The sequence below is a fragment of the Mustela lutreola genome, chromosome 1 (genome assembly GCF_030435805.1).
Source record: "Mustela lutreola isolate mMusLut2 chromosome 1, mMusLut2.pri, whole genome shotgun sequence".
NCBI lineage: Eukaryota > Metazoa > Chordata > Mammalia > Carnivora > Mustelidae > Mustela > Mustela lutreola.
In genome coordinates this window covers 188,181,595-188,203,373 of record NC_081290.1, presented here as the reverse complement: position 1 = coordinate 188,203,373, position 21,779 = coordinate 188,181,595, and the positions used below count along the sequence as shown (strand labels likewise).

The 21,779-nt window shown below is 44.7% G+C and overlaps 1 non-coding gene and 1 pseudogene across 1 annotated transcript; both read right to left on the bottom strand.

The window, feature by feature from the left end:
* Positions 1-7,939: 7,939 nt before the first annotated feature.
* Positions 7,940-8,086, bottom strand: LOC131822784 (small nucleolar RNA U3; annotated as a pseudogene).
* Positions 8,087-9,850: 1,764 nt separating this feature from the next.
* LOC131822877 (U6 spliceosomal RNA) lies at positions 9,851-9,957 on the bottom strand. Its single transcript, XR_009350360.1, has one exon. It is a non-coding gene; the product is annotated as a U6 spliceosomal RNA (small nuclear RNA).
* Between the last annotated feature and the right edge of the window lie 11,822 nt (positions 9,958-21,779).

The window sequence follows — 21,779 nt, the reverse complement described above, 5'->3', positions numbered from 1 at the left end:
CACCTGGTCTGGGGCGTGGCCCAGGCATCAGGCTGATGAAAATGTGCCTGGGAGATTACACAGTTCTTGCAGGGTGGAGGGCCACTGCCAGAAAGTTCTTCTCTGGTGAAGGGAGGGGCCCCTAGCCCCAACCCCAGGGCCTCATGGAGTTCTGGACAGATTTAGGAAGAGAAGCTCGGCTTCATGTGGGAAAGTCCTCTGTCCATTAGTGGGGAGGACTTGGTTCTAGTCTTGGCTGAGACTAAGGCTGAGGTTAGCTTTGTGTGGGCATTTTGGTAAGCTCCCTGCCTCGGGGCCTCAGTTTTGTCATCTGTCAGATGGGATGAGTGACAAAAGGGGTCATCTGATCAGAGGCTACAGTTAGAATGAACGTGCTCGAAAAGAGTGAAACCCAGATACCCATAAACAGATTCCTCCCTCCCTCCCTTCTCTCCTTCCTTCCTTCCATCTTTTTTAAGTAAGCCCTGTGCCCAGCATGGGGCTCCACAGCATTTTCTGTTTCTTCTCTTCCAGAGAGAGGGCCGTCATAGCCAAGTGCTGTAGACTGGAGGGGCTTAAATGACAGAAATGTATTTCTCGTGGTTCTGGAGGCTGGTAGTCCGAGCCCCAGGTGTCGGCAGGACTCCCTGTGAGAGAAGGCTCTGTTCCAGACTTCTCTCCTTGGCCTATAGATGGCCGTCTTCTCCCTGTGCCTTCACATCATCTTCCTGCAATACCTGTCTGTGTTCAAATTTCCCCGTTTTATAAGGACACCAGGCACCTTGAATTAGGGCCTGCCCTGATGATCTCACTTTAGCTTGAGTACTTTTGTAAAGACCTTATCTCCAAATAATGTCATCTTCTGAGGTGCTGGGGGCTGGGATTTTACACCGCATTTTTAGGTGATGCCAAGTCAATCACTGGGAGTGAGAGAGTGTGATTTCTTAAGTCACAAAATAGCAGCAAGAGCAGCAAACCAAAAACATTGGAAGAAGACAGATTTGAGGGGCAGAGACCAGGCTCAGCTCCCATCCCTGAGCAGCCCTCTACACATACCCCTACCTTATGCACCCTTCCCTGGGGACTGGCCTGCCCTCCTGGTCCTGGGGTATGTGGGTGTGGCAGAAGGGAAGGGGACAAAATGTGTGTGGCCCAGCTCCAAGGGGCACCAGGCACAGTGCAGTCTATGTGAGTGACACTCCCTGAGCAGAGCTCTCGCACAGTGTGGGGGTCTTGGCGGGAGGAGAGAAGAGAGGGGAAAAGGGGTCTATATCATGGTACCTTTCAGTTGCAAAGCAGGTGGGATGCTGGAGGCTTGGCCAGCTTCCATTCTGCATTCACATGGGTTGGGCAGAGAGGGAAGAGCAGGACTACTGGGCCTCATGTAATATTCAGGCCAGGCAAGTCCAGGGCCTTGTTCCTGTAAATGACAAGCACACCAGTTGCCTCCCTGCCTCCCTCCCGTCTGTGACCAGGGATTCACCAGGCAGAGGGTGGGTGTATGTGTGTGTGGGAGGGTGTAAGCCTGCTGCTGGCCAGGTGTGCATCCATATTTATGAGGGGTGAATCCTTGGGAAGCAGCCAGATGCTAAGCATGCCAGGTGATCTGTTTGGGTCAGCTGCTCCATTCCTGGCCAGCCCCTGGAAGGAGGAGATTCTGGAATGTCTGCCCAAACAGTGGTACCCTGATCTGTAGTGTTTGCTGATTTCTGTGGTGTAAACACTCCCACCATGGCTGATTTCCAGCTACCAACATGAAGTGACTGGGTTCACAAAACTCCTGAAAATTCAATACTTTGGCCCAACCCTCTTGGTATAAAAAACAAAAAACAAAAAACAAAAAACCTCCACAACTGAGGCCCACAGGTGGAGTAACATAATATCATATAGAAAGTTGATTAGGGGCTCAGCTGGACCATGTTGCCAGACTGTGTTGGAGTTTGTCTGTCTTCCTGGTGACACCATTGATAATGGGTCCTCTGTGACAATGGGGACAGGGAGGTAGGCTTGGACTAGCTATCCAAAGGTCGCTGTAAGAGCTCGGTTGCCCAGGCTGTGCTGATAAGAACACCCAACATCAGAGAGCACCTTATAGTTTGCCAAGTGCCTTTTTACCCATTATCTGCAAATTTAATTTCCATGGCAACCCAGTGCGGTATATATTGTTCTGTCTTACATAAGAGGAAACTGAGGCTTAGAGGGAGCAGTTGTATGATATCCAGGTCATATGACCAGTAAGTGGCTATGCACTCACCCAAACCTAGGTCTGCTGAGATAGTCTTGGTTTCTCCTACTCCCCAGGATACCGAGACCCCGATGCCTTCCCATTAATGCAGCCTCTCCTGAGGCCCCAAAGCTGCCTGCTTATAGAAGGCCTAGAGCCAGGCAGAAGTGGGAGCCCCTGTGCCTTCCACTCTGGTATCAGCATAGCGCAGCAGATCCTTCTGTAAGTGCCAACTCTGGGGTGAGTGACTGTTGGGCAATAGCGGGGGTGGGGGGCTGACTTTTGCCCTCTACTGCTCCCTAAAGGTGGTGCCCTTTGGTGCCTAGGTGCTGCCCATGCCCATCCCATCTGTTTTCTTCTCATCCAGGACTGGAACCATCTTTGTACCTCACCTGAGGCCTTTCTAGGGTCCTCCCCACCTCCCAGCCCCAGCCTCTCCTCCCCCCTCCCCGTCACACCACACACAATATCCCAGGCCTTTCTCCCAAAGCCTTGCCTGGGACAGGTGAGGAGGATATTCATATGCATGGGTCTTTGGGTTTATTGTGATTCCCTTCCAAGAAAAAGTTCCCTTCCTGATTCAGGGCAAAATACAGATGGGAGTCTCAGCCATAGCTCTGTCTGCACTTCTCAGACCAGGCCCAGCTTCTGGAAGGGGACTACAGCTTGTCTGGGAGTTAGACCAGTGTGGGAGGAAAAGGAAGGGAGTGAGGTAGAGAGACACAAAGATCCCATGTATTAGAGAAATAGTAAGAGCAGATAACCAGCTGATAGGTGCCAGGTACTGTGCTGAGTCCTTAGAATGACTCTGAGGGATCCCCACCTAAAGGTTGAGGAACCTGAGGTTCACTGAGTACTTTGCCCAAGATCACACACCCAGTGGGTTTGATTCAAACCCACTGTGTCTGTTCTCACCCACTACACTGGGTGAGGAGTAGGAAACCAGAGTGAGTGAGACAAGGGGATTGAAAGGCAAAAGAGTGAGAGATATAAGGTAGGAGGGCAGCTTGGAGTGCCACAGTGGAGGAGCAGTGCATTGTGCCAAGGAAAAAAAGCACCTGAGGAGGAGTCAGGATAGTTTTTGCCAGCAATGTCACCTTGGGCAAATCACCTAACCTCTCTGGGCCTTGGTTCATCATTTGCAAAGGAAAATAATAATCCTGCCCTGCTTGCCTCTCAGGGTGGTCCTGATGGTAATAAAAAATAGTGGATGTGGAGAGGAATCTGTGAAGATGGCAGAGTATGAAGCACAGGAATCTGTGTCCCTACTTAGAAATACATTGCACTGGCAGAATCTGTGTGATGTTACTACTTCAGAATTCTAGAGTCTACTGAAGTCTGGAAACTTCCAGGAGAAGACTTGGGAAGTAAACTGTGGTTAATTTTGGTCCGTTTCAGCTCTTGACACAGTAGTGGCTCCCTGTTCTGTCCGCCAGTCTTCAGCCCCGTGGAAGGCAGGTGTGCATATGCTGCAGCAACTTGCACACAGCTTGCAGGAGCTGGGCTGGGCTTTGGACCCTGTTGTCCAAATATTAGGGATCTCTGTTCTGCAGCTTCTGATCACAGAGGTGTAGACCAAGAAGCAGCAATTATGGTTGTTACAACTTTACTTGTTACAAGCCCTGCCCACTATGGCTAAACTGACTTCTAGGACACTTAAAGAGCCAGGATACTTCCCTTCCATTCTTGTTTTTTTTTCTTTTTCCCTTTTTGAGAGACAGAGATTAAAAATTATGATACTTGAGGACAACTTCATGTAAAGGAAAATTAGAAAATGAACATACATCACCAAGGAAACTCACAAAAAAGACCAAAGAAGACATTAAGTTTGCATCTGAGGCTGATCCTCAGCACAGGGACAGACTACAACAATAAACAAAAACAAGAACAAACAAACAAACAAAAAATAACAAAAGTCTGGTGAACTTGGTGAAGGACAAGAATCTGATTTCCAGACTTACTACATTATTTGTTTCAAATATTCAGTATTCAACAAGAAATCACAAGGCATACAAAGAAGTAGGAGAGTATGGCCAACTTAAAGGAAAAATAATAGTTTCCCTAAAAAAGACTGATGGTAGATATATTAAACAACTACTTTCAAGTAATTGTCTTAAAGATGCTCAAAGAGCTAAAGGAAATGTGGGGCAAGTGAAGAAAATGATGTATAAACAAAACGAAAGTATCAATAAAGAGATAAAAAACCTAAAAGGAAACCAAATGATATGGTTTTGCAGCTGAAAATTATAATAATTAAAATGAAAAAATTCACCAGAGGGAATGAAAGGCAAATGAACAGGCAGAAGAGAGAATCAGTGAACTTCAAGACAGTACAATGGATATGATCGAGTCTGAAGAACAGAAAGAAAAAAAGATTGAAGAAGAGTAGAACAAGAGATCTGTGGGACATGGACAAGGAGACCGCCACCATATGTATTGTGGGAATCCCGGGAGAGGAGAGAGAGAAAGGGGCACAGAAAATATTTAAAGAAATGATGGATGAAAACTTTCCAAATTTGATGAAAGGCATGAATATAAATATCCAAGAAGATCAATGAATTCCAAATAAGATGAACTCAGAGAGACCCCCACGGAGATACATTATAAGCAAACTTCCAAAAAACAAAGAATCTGAAAAGCAACAAGAAAGAAGCAAATTTCTACATACAACAGATCCTTAATAAAATTATCAGCAGATTTCTCACCAGAAATTTTGGAGGCCAGAGGCAGAGGGCTGATATGTTCAAAGTGCTAAAGGAAAAACACCTGTTAACCAAGAATCCTGTATCTGATAAAACTATCCTTCAAAATTAAGGAAGAAATTAAGACATTATAGATTAACAAAAATTGAGGGACTGCATGACTTCCAAATTTCTGCAATACAAGAAATGCTCAAGGGAGTCTTGCAAGGTGAAATGAGAGGACAGTAGACAGTAACTGAAAGCCATAAAAAGAAATGAAAATCTCAATAGATATACATATATTGGCAGTTATAAAAGCTAGTATTATTGTAACAATGGCTTGTAAGTGAACCTTTTGTTTTCTCCCTGACTTAAGAGACTAATGTATTTTAAAGAATCATGAGTTCGTATTTTGGGGCACACAAGATATGAAGATGATGCAAAGGAGAGAGTTTTTGTTTTGTTGAAGTTATGCTCATATAAATTCAAATTAGAGTGTTATAACTTTAGGATGTTGCATGTAATCCCTAGAATACCCACAAAGAAAATAGCTATAGGGACGCCTGGGTGGCTCAGTTGGTTAAGCAGCTGCCTTCGGCTCAGGTCATGATCCCAGCGTCCTGGGATCGAGTCCCACATTGGGCTCCTTGCTCTGCAGGGAGCCTGCTTCTCTCTCTGACTCTGCCTTCCACTCTGTCTGCCTGTGCTCGCTCTCACTCTCTCTCTCTCTTACAAATAAATAAATAAAATCTTAAAAAAAAAAAAAAGAAAATAGCTATAGAATATACACAAAAGGAAATAAGAAAGGAACTTAAAGATTTCATTACAAAAAATCAACCAAACACAAAAGAAGACAGTAGTGCAGGGAATGAAGGACCAAAAAAAAAAAAAAAAAAAAAAAAGCTATAAAGCATATAGAAAACAAGTAACAAAGCAACAGAAGAAAGTCTTTCCATATTAATAATCACTTTATGAGTTGATTAAACTTTCCAACCTAAAGACAGAGACTTTTGCAGAATGGATAAAAACACATGATCCAATCATATGCTTTCTGTCTATAAGAGACTCATTTTACATCTGAAGACACAGATAGCTTAAAAATGAAAGGATGGAAAATGATGTTCTATGCAAATAATAACCAAAAGAGAGCAGGAGTAGCTATACTATTTTCAGACAAAATGGACTTTAAATCAAAGGAGAGTACAAGAGACAAGGACATTGTATATTAACAAAAATTTTAAAACAGGAAGAAAATACAATTATAAACATTTACTCACCTAATGACAGACCATCAACATATATGAAGAAAACCGACAGAACTGAAGTGTGAAACAGACAGTTACACAAGAAGAATTGGAGACTTAATACCCTACTCACAATAACAGATACAACAGCCAGACAGGGGGCGTCTGGGTGGTTCAGTAGGTTAAAGCGTCTGCCTTCAGCTCAGGTCATGATCTCAGGGTCCTGGAATCGAGCTCCGTGTTGGGCTCTCTGCTCGGCGGGGAACCTGCTTCCTCCTCTCTCTCTCTGCCTGCCTCTCTGCCTACTTGTAATCTCTGTCTGTCAAATAAATAAATAAAAATCTTAAAAAAGAAGAAGAAGAAGAAGAATCAGACAGAAGGTAACTAAGGAAATAGAGGGCTTAACAAAATGAACCCCTATCTTTAACCGACAAATACAGTGTATTCTACCCGATGACAGTATATACATTCTTCTCAAGTGCACATGGGACATTTTCCAGGATATGTGATATGTTAGACCACAAATTAAGCCTAAAAAGATTTTAAAAGACAGATATTATACAGAGTATCTTCTCTGACCACAATGAGATGAAGTTAGAATCAATAACAGGTGAAAAACTGGAAATTTTATGAAATTGTGGAAATTAAATAAAGTTTTAAACATCCAGTGAATCAAAGAATAAATCACAAGGGAAACTAGAAAATACTTAGAGATGAATGCATAAAAAAGCAACGCACCCAAACTTGTAGGATACAGCAAAAAGAATGCTAAGGGGGAAATTTATAGCTATAAATGCTTACATTAAAAAAAAAAAGAAATATCTCAAATCAGCAACCTAACTTTACAACTTAAGGAGCTAGCAAAAGAACAAACTAAATCCACAGTGCAGAAGGAAGGAAATAATAAAGATCAGAGCAGAAATAAATGAAAGAGAAGAGAAAAACAATAGAAAAAAAATCAATGAATCCAAAAGTTGGTTCTTTGAAAAAGTCAACATAACTGGCAAACTTTTAGCTAGGTGGACTGAGAAAAAAGAGATTCAAATTCTTAAAATTAGAAATGAAAGTGGGAATTACCAGAGAGTGCTATCAACAGTTGCGTACCAACATGGATAGCCTAGATGAAATGGAAAAAAGTCCTAGGAGCACAAAGCCTACCAAGACTGACTCAAAATGTATCAGACCCAAGTGTAAGACCTAAAACAATAAAACTGGTCGAAGGAAATATAGGAGAAATTTTCATGACTCTGGATTTGGCAATAATGTCTTGAATGTGACAGGAGACAAAAGAAAAAATAGAAAATTGGAAGTAATGAAAATTAGAAATTTGTGCACCAGAAGACACCATCAACAGAGTAAAAAGGCAGCCCACAGAATGGGAGAAAATTTTTGCCAATCATATATCTGATAAAGGATTACTATCTAGATTTTCTAGAAAATTCCTAAACCTCAACAACAATGAAGAACCTGCTTCAAAATTAGGTAAAGGACTAGAATGGACATTTCTTCAGGGAAGATACATAAATAACTAATAAGCCCTTGAAAAGATGCTCAGTTGCACTAACCATCAAAGGCAATTCGTATCAATACTACAATGAGACACCACCCCACACCCATTAGGATGACTACTATAAAAAATAAAAAAGAGAAACAAAAAGAAAAAGAAAACAACATATTGACAAGGATGCAGAGAAATTGGGACTCTTGTGCACTGCTGGTGGGAATGTGAAACTATATAGCCATTGACTGCAGAAGAGTATAGCAGTGTCTCAAAAAATAAAAAATAGGTTTACCATATGATCTGCAATTCCACCTCTGGATATACACTCAGAAGAATTGAAAGCAGGGTCTGGAAGAGACTTCTTTTCCTGCCTCCTCCTCAAGGTTTTGGGTACTCTACACATTCAGAGAAACTTGTCTAGTAACAAACTATAGAAATGACTTGAAATTATGGTCTTTGGAAGGGATGTTTTGTGTACCTGTGTTCATAGCAGCATTGCTTACAATGGTTAAAACATAGAAGCAACTCATATGTCCTTCAGCAGATGAATGGGTTTCTGAAATGTGACATATACACACATGGAATATTATTCAGCTTTAAAAAGAAAATGGAATAACTTCTTGGTTTTTTGGCTAAGATCAAGTGCAACAAAAAAAAATTGAGAAGTGCCTGGGTGGCTCAGTGAGTTAAAGCCTCTACCTTTGGCTCAGGTCATGATCCCAGGTTCCCAGGTTCCCAGGGATCGAGCCCCATATCGGGCTCTCTGTTCAGCAGGGAGCCTGCTTCTTCCCTCTCTCTTTGCCTGCCTCTCTGCCTGCTTGTGATCTCTGTCTGTCGGATAAATAAATAAAGTCTTCAAAATATTTTTTGAAAAAACAAAAAAAAAGATGTAATCCCATTTGCTCACCCAGTAAAATACACTGACCATCCACCTTCTGCCAGGTACTGGGAATTAGAATGAGCAACTCAGACATCATCCCAGTTTCTCACGAGGTTTCCAATCTAGAGGGTGTTACAGGCTGTTATGATAGAGCGGGCTTAGTGTCAAGTTCAGGTAGTCAAAGGAGAAGCCCTTGATCCAGTTTAAGTGTCAGGAAATTCTTCCTGGAACTAGTGAGTGGTAGTGAGCTGAGGCAGGACAACAAGTAAGAGTTGGTTATACCAAGGATTTGGATTGGAGAAGAGGGAAGGTGTTCCAGGAGGAGCACGGAGGGACGGAATGTAGTTGGACTCAGCTGTATAAAGATACCCTTACTTTAATTTGCTTAAAACATGTGTTGGTCAAATCTTAAAGTTGGCCTTGAGCTCTACCATATAGATTTTGTGTCTCAAACTATTCCCCTAACCCAAAGTAGTAATGATTTTTTCCTCTGTGTTCTTCTAGAATATTACAGATTTAGTTCTATATTTAGGTTTATGATTCATTTCAAATTAACTTTTTTTTTCTTGAAGATTTTATTTATTTGAGAGAGAGAGAGAGAGCATGAGCAGGGGAAGGAGCAGAGGGAGAGGGACAAGCAGACTCCCCGCTGAGCAGGGATCCAGACGCCGGGCTCGATCCCAGCACCCTGAGATCATGACCTGAGCCAAAGGCAGAGGCTTGACCCACTGAGCCGCCCAGGTGTCCCAGATTCACTTCTTTATATGGCGTAAGATATACGTTGAGGTCCGTCCTTCCTTCCTTTGTTTGCTCTTGCATTTTTTCCCTCCTTCCTCCCTCTTGCCCTTTCCCCCCATCTTCCCACCTTAGTCTCCAACTGTCCAGCATAATTCATTGAAAAAACTTACGTTTTCCCACTGAATTGCCGCGGTACCTTTTTCAGAATCAGTTGCCCGTATGTTGGGTGTATCTCTGACTCTTCTGTTCCACTGATCTAGGTATCTTTCCTTACCCCAATACCACACTGACAACGATCGATTACCGTAACTTTGTAGTAGGTCTTGAAATCAAGTAGTGTAAGTACCCCCAACTTTCCCCTCCCCTCCATTCCAGATTTTCTGCATTTCCTTTAGAATTAGATAAGTGGTTTCTTAAAAGATCCTACTGGCCTTTTGATTAGGTATGCACTGAGAATCTAGAGATCATTTCGGGGATAATTAACATCTTAGCAGTATTGAATATTCTGATCCTTGCATCTTTCTATTTATTTGGGCTCACATGAATTCTCTCAGCAATGTTACAGTTTTCAGCGTGTTAAGTCTTATACACATAATTTTTTTTTTTTAATATGGAAGCTTCATGAATTTGTGTGTTATCCTTGTGCAGGGGCCTTGCTAATCTTCTCTGTATCATTCCAAGTTTAGTATATGTGCTGCCGAAGCGAGCTCTAGGTCTTATACATATTTTGTTAAATTTATCCCTGAGGATTGTTTTTTTAAAAAAGTATTTTATTTATTTATTTGACAGAAAGAGAGAGATCACAACTAGGCAGAGAGGCAGGCAGAGAGAGGAAGGGAAGCAGGCTCCCTGTTGAGCAGAGAGCCCTATGCGGGGCTCCATCCCAGGACCCTGAGATCATGACTTGAGCTGAAGGGAGAGACTTTAACCCACTGAGCCACCCAGACGCCCCTCTGAGGATCATTTTTTATACTATTTTTCACTTTCATTTTCTAGTTGTTTGTTGCTAATATGTAGAAATACAATTATTCAAAAAATACATTGGCCTTCTATCATGTCTTTGTTAACCTCATTTGTTAGTTCTAGTAGATTCTTTTGAATTTTTCTACAGAGATCATCTTGTTGATAAAGACAGTTTTATCATTTATTTCAAATCTGAGTGCCTTTATTCCTTTTTGTTGTCTTACTGCTCTGGCTAGGACTGCCTGTGTAATGTTGAGTAGAAGTGCTGAGAGTTGACATCCTTACTGTGTTCCTGACTTTAAGAGGAAATCATTCAGTCTTTTACCACTAAGTATGATGTTAGGTGCATGGGTTTAAGGTGCCCTTCTTTGGATTAAGGAAGTTTTCTTGTATTTCTAATGCATGGAGGGTTTATAAAAATTACAAATAGATGTTAAATTTTGTTACGATGATCATACATTGCTTTTTTTTTAGTTTCTTAATATGGTGAATTACATTGATCTATTAGTTTCTGTTTCATCTATTTTGAGGTTCTGTTAATCGGTGCACACATATTTAGGATTGTTAGTTCTCTGGGTAATTCAGCTCTGTATCATTATGAAATGTCTCTCTTTATTCTGATAATATCCCTTGTTCTGGAAACTACTTTGGTATTAATAGAGCCGTCTTCAGCTTTCTTTTGAATAACGTTTACATGGTATACCTATTTCCATCTGTTTTCTTTTAATTTAGCTGTGCTTTTATGCTTTAAGTGTTGGGTGTTGCTTTTTAATTTAGTTTAATGATCTGTCTTTTAATTTGGGTGTATAGACTATTAGCATTTAATATAATTATCAGCAGGCTTGGTTTTAAATCTATCTCTATCCTATTTGTTTTGTTTTTAATATCTGTTATTCCTACTTTTCTATCTTTTTCTGGATTGAGTTTTTAAAATATAATTAATTTTATCTGTACTATTGAAAGCCATTGCTTTTAATTCCCATACTATTCCTAGGGAACATAATGAGAGCCTAATCTAGCAACATCCCTTTTCGAGAATAGGACTCTCAAAATGTCTTCCCAGCAGGATTTCAGAATTGCTATGGACTAGTGTCTTCTATTTTCATTCTTTTTCTTTCTGAAAGGGACCAGCTGTTGTAGTTATCCTATCTCTGTTCCACCACTGTAGATTGAGTGCATGGGGCATAAAACACATTTTTACTATATATGTCTCCAGATTAAGAGGAGAGCCACATCTGGATCTAATGGACACACAATGATATATCATCCAGGGATATGAAACTCTGTGTTTATTGCTATGACTAGATGGAACTTTTGGGTTGTTGCCTTTGAGGAGAGGATGCATATATTGTGTGGTGAGGAGACCAAGACACACTTTTAGTGACTAAAGGATGGATTGGTGATTATATATATCTGGGTCTTTCTGGGTACAGGGTAAGTTTGGACTTCTTTAACTCTTTGAAGTTGGGAAAGTTCTTGTAACTATGATGAAAAAAATGTGAGCAGAAGTGATGTCTATCACTTTGTGATAGAATTTTTTGAAGAGCTGCTCACTGATTTTCTTTTCTCTTTTTTTCTCTTCTTTTCTCCAATGGAAATGGGTGTAGAATCTAACAACTGAGGTACCTGCTGAGCTGAGATGCACAGCTAACATCCAAGATTTTGGAGTTGTTTGTTACTAAAGCATAATCAAGCCCATCCTGACTGATATAGAATTCTAATTTGTAAATTGTTTCCTTTCAGAATGTTAAACACAATGCTCCCTTGCCTTCTTGAATTTGGGATTGCTATTGAGTAGTCTAGGACCATTCCAATTTCTGATACATTGATTATGACCTCTCCCCCCTTTATTTTTCTCTTTGAATTTTATCTTTTGTTTTAGTGTTCTGACATTTCACAATGATGTGTCTTAGCATGAATTTATTTTCATCAGTTGTGCTTTGGCATATTGGTATACCCTTTCAATCTGGAAATTCACGCTCTTTGGTTTTGGGAAAGTTTCATTAGCTATTTTATTGAAGATTTCCTTTTTTTCCTTAATCTCTTGTAATTTGATGTGAATCTCCTAAACTGGTGTTCTAATTTTCTTATTTTTTTTCTCTCCAATTTTCTATTCATTTTGTTCTACTTTCTGGGATATTTCCTTAAATTTACCTTCTACCCTTTCTATTGAGTTTTTCATTTTTGTTATTAAAAATGTCAAAATTTCATTTTTGTTCGTACAACATTCTTTTCTTATATTATCCTATTCTTATTTTGTGGATACGGTATCTTCTTTTATCCTCAGGATACTAATGATATTTTTCTTTTAAAAGTTTTCTTTCTCTGTATAGTTTGTTTCCTCATAGTTACCTTTTCTTGTTTGATTTGGCTCCCCCCTCAAATATCTGAAAAACCTTGACTGTCAGCTAATGAGTCAAGTAGCAGATGAAAGTGGTGATTGCAAACTTTGAGCTTGAGGGTGACACTCGTCAACTTCCATAGGATATGTTTTGAACAATGCCAGTGTCTTAGGTCTCTCTCTTCAGCTGATCATATTCTTCATATAGTCCCTACAAAATTCCTGCCTGAAGGATAAGGTTCTGGTTGCCAACTTTCTAGAACCAAGTGGATGATCTTGGGATCCCATATTTAGTTTTATACAATTATGATTTCCATTGTTTATGATCTGGTACTCACCCTCTCAATTGTGCTGGTTGACATCTAGTTCAGAGACCTCTGTTTCACCCTTTCTAGAGAGTAAACCTCCAGTCCTTTGCCCTCGCCAGGTGGAGGAAGGGAAGTTTCCCAGCAGCATGGATGAGGGAGGGAAAAATCAGGAAAGGAGAGTGAGAAGGAGTAACCTAGGAAGGACAACCAGGAGACAGTGGCATCCCTGAAGCAAGCAAAGAAGGGGTTTCAGAGAAGAGTGAGTGGTTACTTCTGTCAAAGTGTCTGATGAATAAGATGAAGACAGAGAACTAGCCTTTGGACTTGGAGAAGTCATTGGTGACCTGGGTGAGAGATGTCTCTTGGTGCTATGGGGACAAAAACCTGGTTGAAGTGAGTTCTAGAGAGAATGGTAGAAGAGGAAGTGATGTCAATGGGTGTGGACAGTTCTTTTCATTTGATTTAATTCCTTTTTAAAACAGCAGAGTGAGATAGGCAACCATCCCCATTTTATAGATTTGTAGATGAGGAAACAAGTCTCAGAGAAGTTTAAGGGAATGTGCTCATGGCCTCAGGCTAGGTGCTTCTTCTTTTTTTTTTTTTTAAATTTTTAATTTTTTATAAACATATATTTTTATCCCCAGGGGTACAGGTCTGTGAATCACCAGGTTTACACACTTCACAGCACTCACCAAAGCGCGTACCCTCCCCAATGTCCATAATCCCAGCCCCTTCTCCCAACCCCCCTCCCCCCAGCAACCCTCAGTTTGTTTTGTGAGATTAAGAGTCACTTATGGTTTGTCTCCCTCCCAATCCCATCTTGTTTCATTGATTCTTCTCCTACCCACTTAAGCCCCCATGTTGTATCACCACTTCCTCATATCAGGGAGATCATATGATAGTTGTCTTTCTCTGCTTGACTTATTTCGCTAAGCATGATACGCTCTAGTTCCATCCATGTTGTCGCAAATGGCAAGATTTCATTTCTTTTGATGGCTGCATAGTATTCCATTGTGTATATATACCACATCTCCATGCTGTTTTCCAGAGTGGCTGCACCAGCTTACATTCCCACCAACAGTGTAGGAGGGTTCCCCTTTCTCTGCATCCTCGCCAGCATCTGTCATTTCCTGACTTGTTGATTTTAGCCATTCTGACTGGTGTGAGGTGATATCTCATTGTGGTTTTGATTTGTATTTCCCTGATCAGGCTAGGTGCTTCTCAAGACAGCTTTTATCTAATTTTTCTTATTTTAGATCCTTCCCACCCTGCCCTACCTCCAGAGATATCTGGTGCTTTTGGTACCTGAGGCTTTTGTGGCGTTTTGCGTGTACATTGGGTTGATTCTCAGCTTTTCCTATTGCTAGTTAGGGATTCAACATTCCTGTGTCCACTAACTCGGTCATCACTTGTCTTGTCTCTCTTAGCTATTCAGCTTCCAAAATGTTGTGAACATTGTGCTAGCTGCCAAGAGGGGTTTAAGGCTTAGGTGAACCGCTTCTGGAACTCTGGATGCCTCTTCTTATCTTCTTGCTCTTTCTTCCTCGTCTCTCCAAACCCTAGGGCTCAGTCCTTGGTCTTCTCTTCTCTATCATTCTTGGTGGTTTCATTCAATTTCCTGGCTTAAAAACCTTCTTCGTGACAGTGACTCCAACATTTATTTTTACTCTTAGGCTGAACCTCTCCTTTGAGCTCTAGATTTCCATATCCAATTGCTTACTCAACATCTCGACTTGGATAACTAATAGGCATTGCTAATGTGATGTGTCCAAACATCAACTTCTAATTTTCTCCCCCAAACCTGCTCATCTCACAGTCTTTCCACTTCAGCAAATAGCAGCTCCCAAGAAAAACCCTGAAGTCTTTCTCAATTCCTCTCTTCTTCTCACACCACATACCTCATCAGCAATTCTTGTTAACTCAATTTTCAAAATATACCCATACCAACTTGGGTTTGAATTGTGACTCCCCTATAAACCATGTGACTGTATAAGTTTTCTGTAGCTGCTATAACAAATTACAACCAATTTAGCAGCCCACATAACACAAATTTATTATCTTACCATTCTGTAGGTCAGAAATCTGACACAAGTCTCATTGTGCTAAATAAGATCAAAGGCTCCTCAGGGCTGCATCCTTTCTGTAGCATCTGGATAAGACCTGTTGCTTTGCATATTTAAGCTTCTAGAGGCCACCCATGTTCCTTGGCTTGTGGCCCCTTCTTCCACTTTCAACAGCAGCAAAGGAAAATTGAATCCTTCTCATCACTATGACCTCTTCTGCTTGCCAATTCTACTTTTAAAGATTCTTGTGATGACCCAAATAATACAGAATGACCTCCCCATCTTAAGGTCCTTAACTTAATCAAATGTGTAAAGTTGCTTTTGCCATGTAAAGTAATATATGGGCAGATTCTGAGATTAGCATGTGGACGTCTTGGGTTTGGGGGATATTATATTGCCTAGTACAATGTCCAAGTCTCTTTTTAATCATTCTGATTCTCAGTTTCTTTATCTAAAAAAGGGAGGTAATCATATTTCCCTTGAGTTCAATGCATAATAGATACTTAGCAAATGAAAGTCCTCAAACCTCTTCTTGCTCTCCTAACTCTGATCCTTGAGCTGGGCTGGGGTGTGACTCTTGCGGGCTCTAAATAAGTTAAGAGAGAGAGCAGGAACCCAACCTAGGCACCTTACCACACCTCAGGAGTCCCTGGTGTACCAAGCTTTCACACCCTGCACCTCTGCCAGACTTTCTGTATAGATTTCTCTAGACTACTTGGGCGTGACTGGTTGTTTCATCTGGTGTGACGTGCACAGATGAGAAGGTGGCCCTAATGGTGGATGGGAGAGAGTGCGAACAGAGCCCAGGGGTCTTCACATACAACACCTCTGGACTGAACTTTCTCTGTATTTATTTTGGTTCTTCCTCATGCCAGACACTGGCTAGTTTACAAATATAATTATATTTAATTTCAAAACAACCCTCTAAAGAGGGATCTATTTTACCTCCCTATTATGTATGAGAAAACTGTGACTCGGAGATTAAGTCCCTTGCCTGGGGTAACACAGGCAGTGAATGGCAGAGCCAGGCAATGGGTCCAAGTCTGTGGACTTTCTGCTCTTTACTGTGCTGCAGTACTGTGTGAGGCTGGTGAGGTCCTTCCGCTGTGCTGATGGCCTTGGAAAATATTTGCACTGGTCAGGCTACAGAGAAGACCATCTGGCTTCCCTCCCATTCTCTGGGACTCCCCCCCCCCCCCCCCCACTGCTTCAGCTGCCCTAGTCTCTCAATCTTCCCCGTCCTCAACGCTAGGAAGATTGAGAATCTGCACTCAAGGACTGTTGTCCACTCTTCCCCAGGGGTCTGCTCTGCTCCCCTGCCTGGGAAGACCTTTGAACTCAAGTCTTGAACCTATGTGTGCTTGCCCTTGAGTGCAAAATGCAGGTGCCTCACAGATGTCCGTGGGCTGCACTTGACCCTCACATCTGGGGGCAGGGGCCACACACAGAGCGTTCCTGGGTGTCCCCTTCCTTCTCATTCGAGCTCCTTGGATTCTAACCCTCCTATCTATCTGAGGGCAGGCACAGCTCCTCTCCTCAGAAAAGTGTGTATATGTATATGGACTTGTTTCACATTGAATTTCCAGGAGTTCAAGGACTTCCAGAAACCCTTTCATGGACCATCCTAGTGATCCACAGGTCTCTGATTATGAACCCCCGAGCCAAGTATAAGCCAGACCTGGACTGCGAGCATGTGGGTCCTTGGTCAGGAAACGTGCATCTTGCGTCTGCCACGTGGCTGGTGTTGCTCCTGCATCGTGGATGTGGTGGGGGGAGTCCTGGCCCACAGTGAGCCAGCCTTCACGGAGGGGGACACGTGAATATGAATTTCTATTGTAGTGTCAGGAGGGCTAAGAGGTGGGCTGTGGCCAGGTTGCATAGGAACTTGTAGATTGCGCAAAAGGCGTCTGACTTTGTCCAGACCATGATAGGAAGCCGCTACACAGAAAGCAATAGGACCAGATTCTGGATGACGAGTTGGACTGCTGTGTCTGAAATGACGGTGGGAAGGCCACAGCAGAAATGGTAAATATACAGAGCTTAGGCCACTTGCTTGGGTTCAAAGGCTGGGCATCCCGGGCTAGAGGGCATCCCACCCAGCCCTGCTTTTGAGAAGCAGGGTGCTCCCGGTGATGGGGAGTCCCTGCTGTGTTCCAGTTTCCAGAGCACGCCCACCTCCTCTCCCCTTAATGACCTCCTCACATATCTTAGGAAATGACACCGGGGTACCCAGGCTGGCCTTCTGCCCCCCTCCCCAGTTTCTTCCCCTGTGGTTCTTGCTGACCTGCTTAGGGCTGCACTCTGTCTCCGGGGGATGTAGCTCTGTGCCAGAAGGGTGGCGAGTGCCCAGTCTGTGCTTCTTGACTAGATGGTGGGGGCGAGGCTACAGGTGGTGGTGTTTCCTCCACGGTGGGTGCGTATCTGTCTCTGTACTTGTTGCCTTTGCCTGTGTGGGGAGGGGCCCATAGCTGGGACCCAGTGTGAGTGTGGAGGAGGGTGAGGCTCTGGGCGGCTCTTGTGGGTTCATGCTGGTGGACCCCTGAGCCCCAGGTCAGGAAAGGGGCAGTTCCTGTAGCCCTGGGAAGGCAGCCTGGCAACCCCGGTGGTGGGCTGTGAGTCTGGCTTCCGAGTTCAGGCTGCCGCCACACACAGGAGTGATATTCCCGCAAGCTGGTGGCGCGGCGATCATTGCAAGATGCTGATAAGCGGTTCTGAGAGAGGGCACGGATCCGATACGGAGATGAAGGGGAAGGATTTCTTTTGTTTGTTGCCATCCCCTTCTCACTGTCTCCTCCCAGGAGAAGGAAGGCGGTGTAGGCTGCCTGCCCCTGCTGCCCCCTCGGCTCCCTCATCAGCATGCAGGGCCCACTGCTGCCCAGAGGGTCCTTCATGGCTTTGTGCCTTCAAGGTTACGGCCGAGGCGGCTTCGGCAGCAGAGCAGAGAGGGCTTTTGGCCGGGTTCCTCCAGGTCCCACTGCGGAAGAGGGTCTGGGAGGGCACCTAGCCTTCCAGCACCTTCCTGTACATGCGTGTCTCCCAGTCACACTCCGGCCTGAGGAGGAGATGGGGAGGACTTAGTTCCTTCCAGAAACCTCACGTGCCCTTCCAAGTGCCAGCCCTCAGGCTTGGCCCTCAGGCGCCCCCCCCCACCCCCACCCCGGGAGCTAGACCAGAAACAAAGGAGCATAACAACATGGTGAGAGAGAGGCAAGGTAGAAAAATGACTAGGGAACCCCAGGCGTGGGAGCACTTGCACTTGTTTTATTAGGGTGTGTGTGGGGGCGATCCTACTCAGAGAAGATGTATGGAATTTTCCAGGCAGAAAGGAGACATTCACACATAGACATCCAAGGGTGTGTGAGTGCAGGCATGGGGCTTGGGCCTCAGAAGGCGTTGGGTGTGGTGGGCAGGGGAGGCGGTGGCAGAGGTTGCCCATAGAGGCTGGGAGGAGCAGATGGACGGGAGTGGGGGTGGAGAGGGCAGAGGAGGTCCAGATGGTAGCGGAAATTTCCTGCAGGAGTAAGGAGTCCGGTCTTGCCCCCAGGGCTCCACACCTTGTGTGTTGGGAAGCCACGGTATGTTAAATTGTTTTTAGAGACCCCTTTGGCTTCTTTGAGGAGGATGGGTTGGAGGAGGAAGACTGGCAGGAGGGAGACCAGGCAGGAGTCTCTTGGGGGGGGGGTCTAGAGGGTAGAGTTGGAGGTTCTGAAGAAAACAGTGCCCAGAAACACCAGGAGCAAGACACGGCAGGGCCGTTACCACCCGGCTGTGGAGCCAGACTGCTGGCAGCTTGGCGGACGTGCAGGATTCTCCCTCGGTACCAGCGCGGATGGTGGGTTCATCACCCAGGAGAGGGAGGATGGAAGCCTTCAGGAAGACTGACAGGGAGCCCAGCTTTGGACATGACGAGTCAGAGCACGTGGGCCCATGTGGCCAGGAGGCAGTGAGAAATGCAGGTCCAGACGTTAGGAGAGAAGTCTGGCCAGAAACATGGGTCTGGTGAAAGGCAGTGTCTGAGGTGGGGTGCAGGGAGGGAGCAGGGAGGAGGAGGGCGTGGAAGTTGCTGCCCGGGAGCACTGTCATTTGAGAAGTAAGGAACGGAGTCCTGGAGTGGAGTCCTGTCCCGGCAGCAGGCAGAGGTGAAGTCAGAGAAGAAGAAAGACAACCTGTGGAGCGCAGGTCATGCGGCCAAGAGAGAGTTTTAGAAGGAACCACTGGAGCCAAACACTATGGGAGGACTAAGTGAGAAAGATGGCAACAAAGTCATTGTTTCTGGCAGATTTGCGCTCTTGGAGACCTCTAGGATTTCTAAGTATTTGGATGGTGAGAGACTGAGGGGTACGTTCTGTTTGATCCTCAACAAGGTCCTGAGGGCCCCCTTTTTTTCCAAGGAGGACTCTGTTTCCTTGGCTACTCTCTTCCACCAGGATGTGTATCTGGTCCCGGGGGTTGCGGGGGGGGGGGGGGGAACAGGATGGTGAGAAGGAGCCGCTTCTCGTGAAACTCCCTACAGCACTGGGGTGTGAGCCTGTGCTGCTGGGATGCCCCCAAGAGAGTCACTGAGAACGTGGGGACAGAGACGGGGCAGAGCCTGCTGTGGCTCCCCCGTCCTCAGCAACCCCCCACCCGGGGGCACACACGCTGGGCCACCAGCCTCCCCTCCAGTTACACGGGGCTCCTTTCCTTCCCGGGCTAATGACTTAGGAGCAGAGGTGCCGAGCACTTCGCCTTGGCCCTTGAGACCCTCCCTTGTGCAGTCCTTGCCCCCTTCCTCCCTTTACCATAGCATGGAGAGGACTCGGGGGTCCTAGAGGAGGGTGGAGCCGCAGGTGGGAGGAAGCTCTGTTTATGAATGACCGAGCGCAGCCCACGCCCCCCCTGGGCTGTCCTGTGAGCCAGAGATAAACTTTTATTGTGTTCAATCAATGAGTTTTAGGCGCTTATCTGCACAGGTAGTGTCACCTTAACATGTGCAGAGGTTTTGTTTTCCTCTTGCGGGCCCGCTGCCATGCTTGAGAGCGGTGCTGGCCCTGGAGGAGGTGGAGGGGAGCAGTGTAGCCCCTGGGGAATGGATCAGAGGGGGGGGTGGGAGGGAGAGGGGACTGGCCAGCCTGGAGAGGGGTGGTGCCTGGCGGACCCCTGGCGGGCAGCCAAAGGGCCCGGGACTTTGTACTTGAGCTCATGTTCCATCCTTCTGGGGACGGTGAGAAATATCACTGTCCTCTCGGGATGGCCCTACGGGTCCAGTGGGGCCGAAATGCAGGTCATTCCTCTAGCTCTGTGCCCTTGCGGTACATTATGATAGGATAGCGCCCCGCATCTAGAGGCTGCCTCTTCAGCGTGGAGGGTCTAGCTCTGTGGCTGGTGGGATCATGGCGAGCAGGTGATGTATCCTTTCCAGGGGCAGGGCAGGACACACCCTAGAGGGTGGACTCAGGGTGCCCGCTTTCTCTTCCCTGTTGTATGCGGATCTGGAAATCTACACAGCCAGATGTGAATGACTCCAGAGCCGGCTTGAAGTTAGGCCCCAAGACGGCATAATACTAAGCTCGCGTTGGTGTCCCCACGCTGGTCCTAACCGAGTTTCCAGGTTCCCCAGCCAGGGTTCTCAAAACTAGAAAACTGACAAAATACTGATTATAAAAAATGAAACAATAGAGAGCTAGCACTTATGTTATCAAGACGTAGACAACTATTGTTTTTAGTTTATAAAAACTAAAGCCTTTTCTTCTTCTGTGTGCGTACCCGCATGTGTGACACACCTTGAATAATGTACACACAGTATGTATATACACCACATACGGATATATTACATACATATCTAAAAAAATAAAAGGAATGAATTCATGCTGGGCACATGGCCTTATAACTTGCTTTTTCCACTAACATCAAAAGACTATTTTCTATGTATTATGTATTACTTTGCAATATTTTGTATGGCTTAGTTCACCAGTCACTCACTGTTGAGCAGTGACTCGTTCCCAGTGTTTGCTGTTAGAAACAGCTCTGAGATAAACGTTTACTACTATGCGTTAATGACTATTTTTTTGGATAAAGTCCTACATGTGGAATTTTTGGATCCAAGAGTAAGAAAAATTCTAACGCATTGGTTAGGCGTAGACAAACTGGTCTCCAGAAAGCCTGTGCAAAGGTACTTCCATCAGGCGTGGGAAAGATACTTGCTTTGTCTTGAGTGTCCCGTGCTGGGACTAGCGGGTATCGTCCTCCCGGGGCTCCTTTCGTTTCTGGACTATACCACGGGGAGGAAAGCAAGGCTCGTCTTGCGCCCCCGAGTCTGTTCTTCCCTGGGAATGGGCGAACTTTGGTGAGAGGGACCAAGCTCAGGGGGGAGGAGCATTGGCAGAGGGAGGGGAGAGTGGTTGGTGGTGGTGCTTGGAAGAGAAAGGGCTGGGGGCTCTCCCCGGAGCTTCTGACCTGTGCGTGGTGGTGTGGGCACATGAGCCTTGTCCTGGGCACATGGGTCGGGCCAAAGGAGCGCCAGTGATGGGCCTGGGAGACAAAGCAAATGAGGGCGGGGCGAAGGCGGACAACGCCCGTCATTGGCTCCAGGAGCTGTAACAAAGGCAAATATTTGGAGGCCGGGATTGCTTAGTTTTCTCCTTGGAATCAGCAGACTCTCGGAGGCTGGGATTAATTTGAAGAAATTTACTAGCAGAGTTTGTGGCAGATAAAACAGTTTGCTTATTTCACACTTGTATGGCCACCTGCTAGGAACTGTTTGTTCAGTTTCGGATTCTTTAATTAAAATCAACATAAAACAGATTGAAAACATCCCAAGAAGGGGATGCTTGATTTGCTGGAGGATATTGCAGAAAGATGGAGCAAAGTGGTTCAAA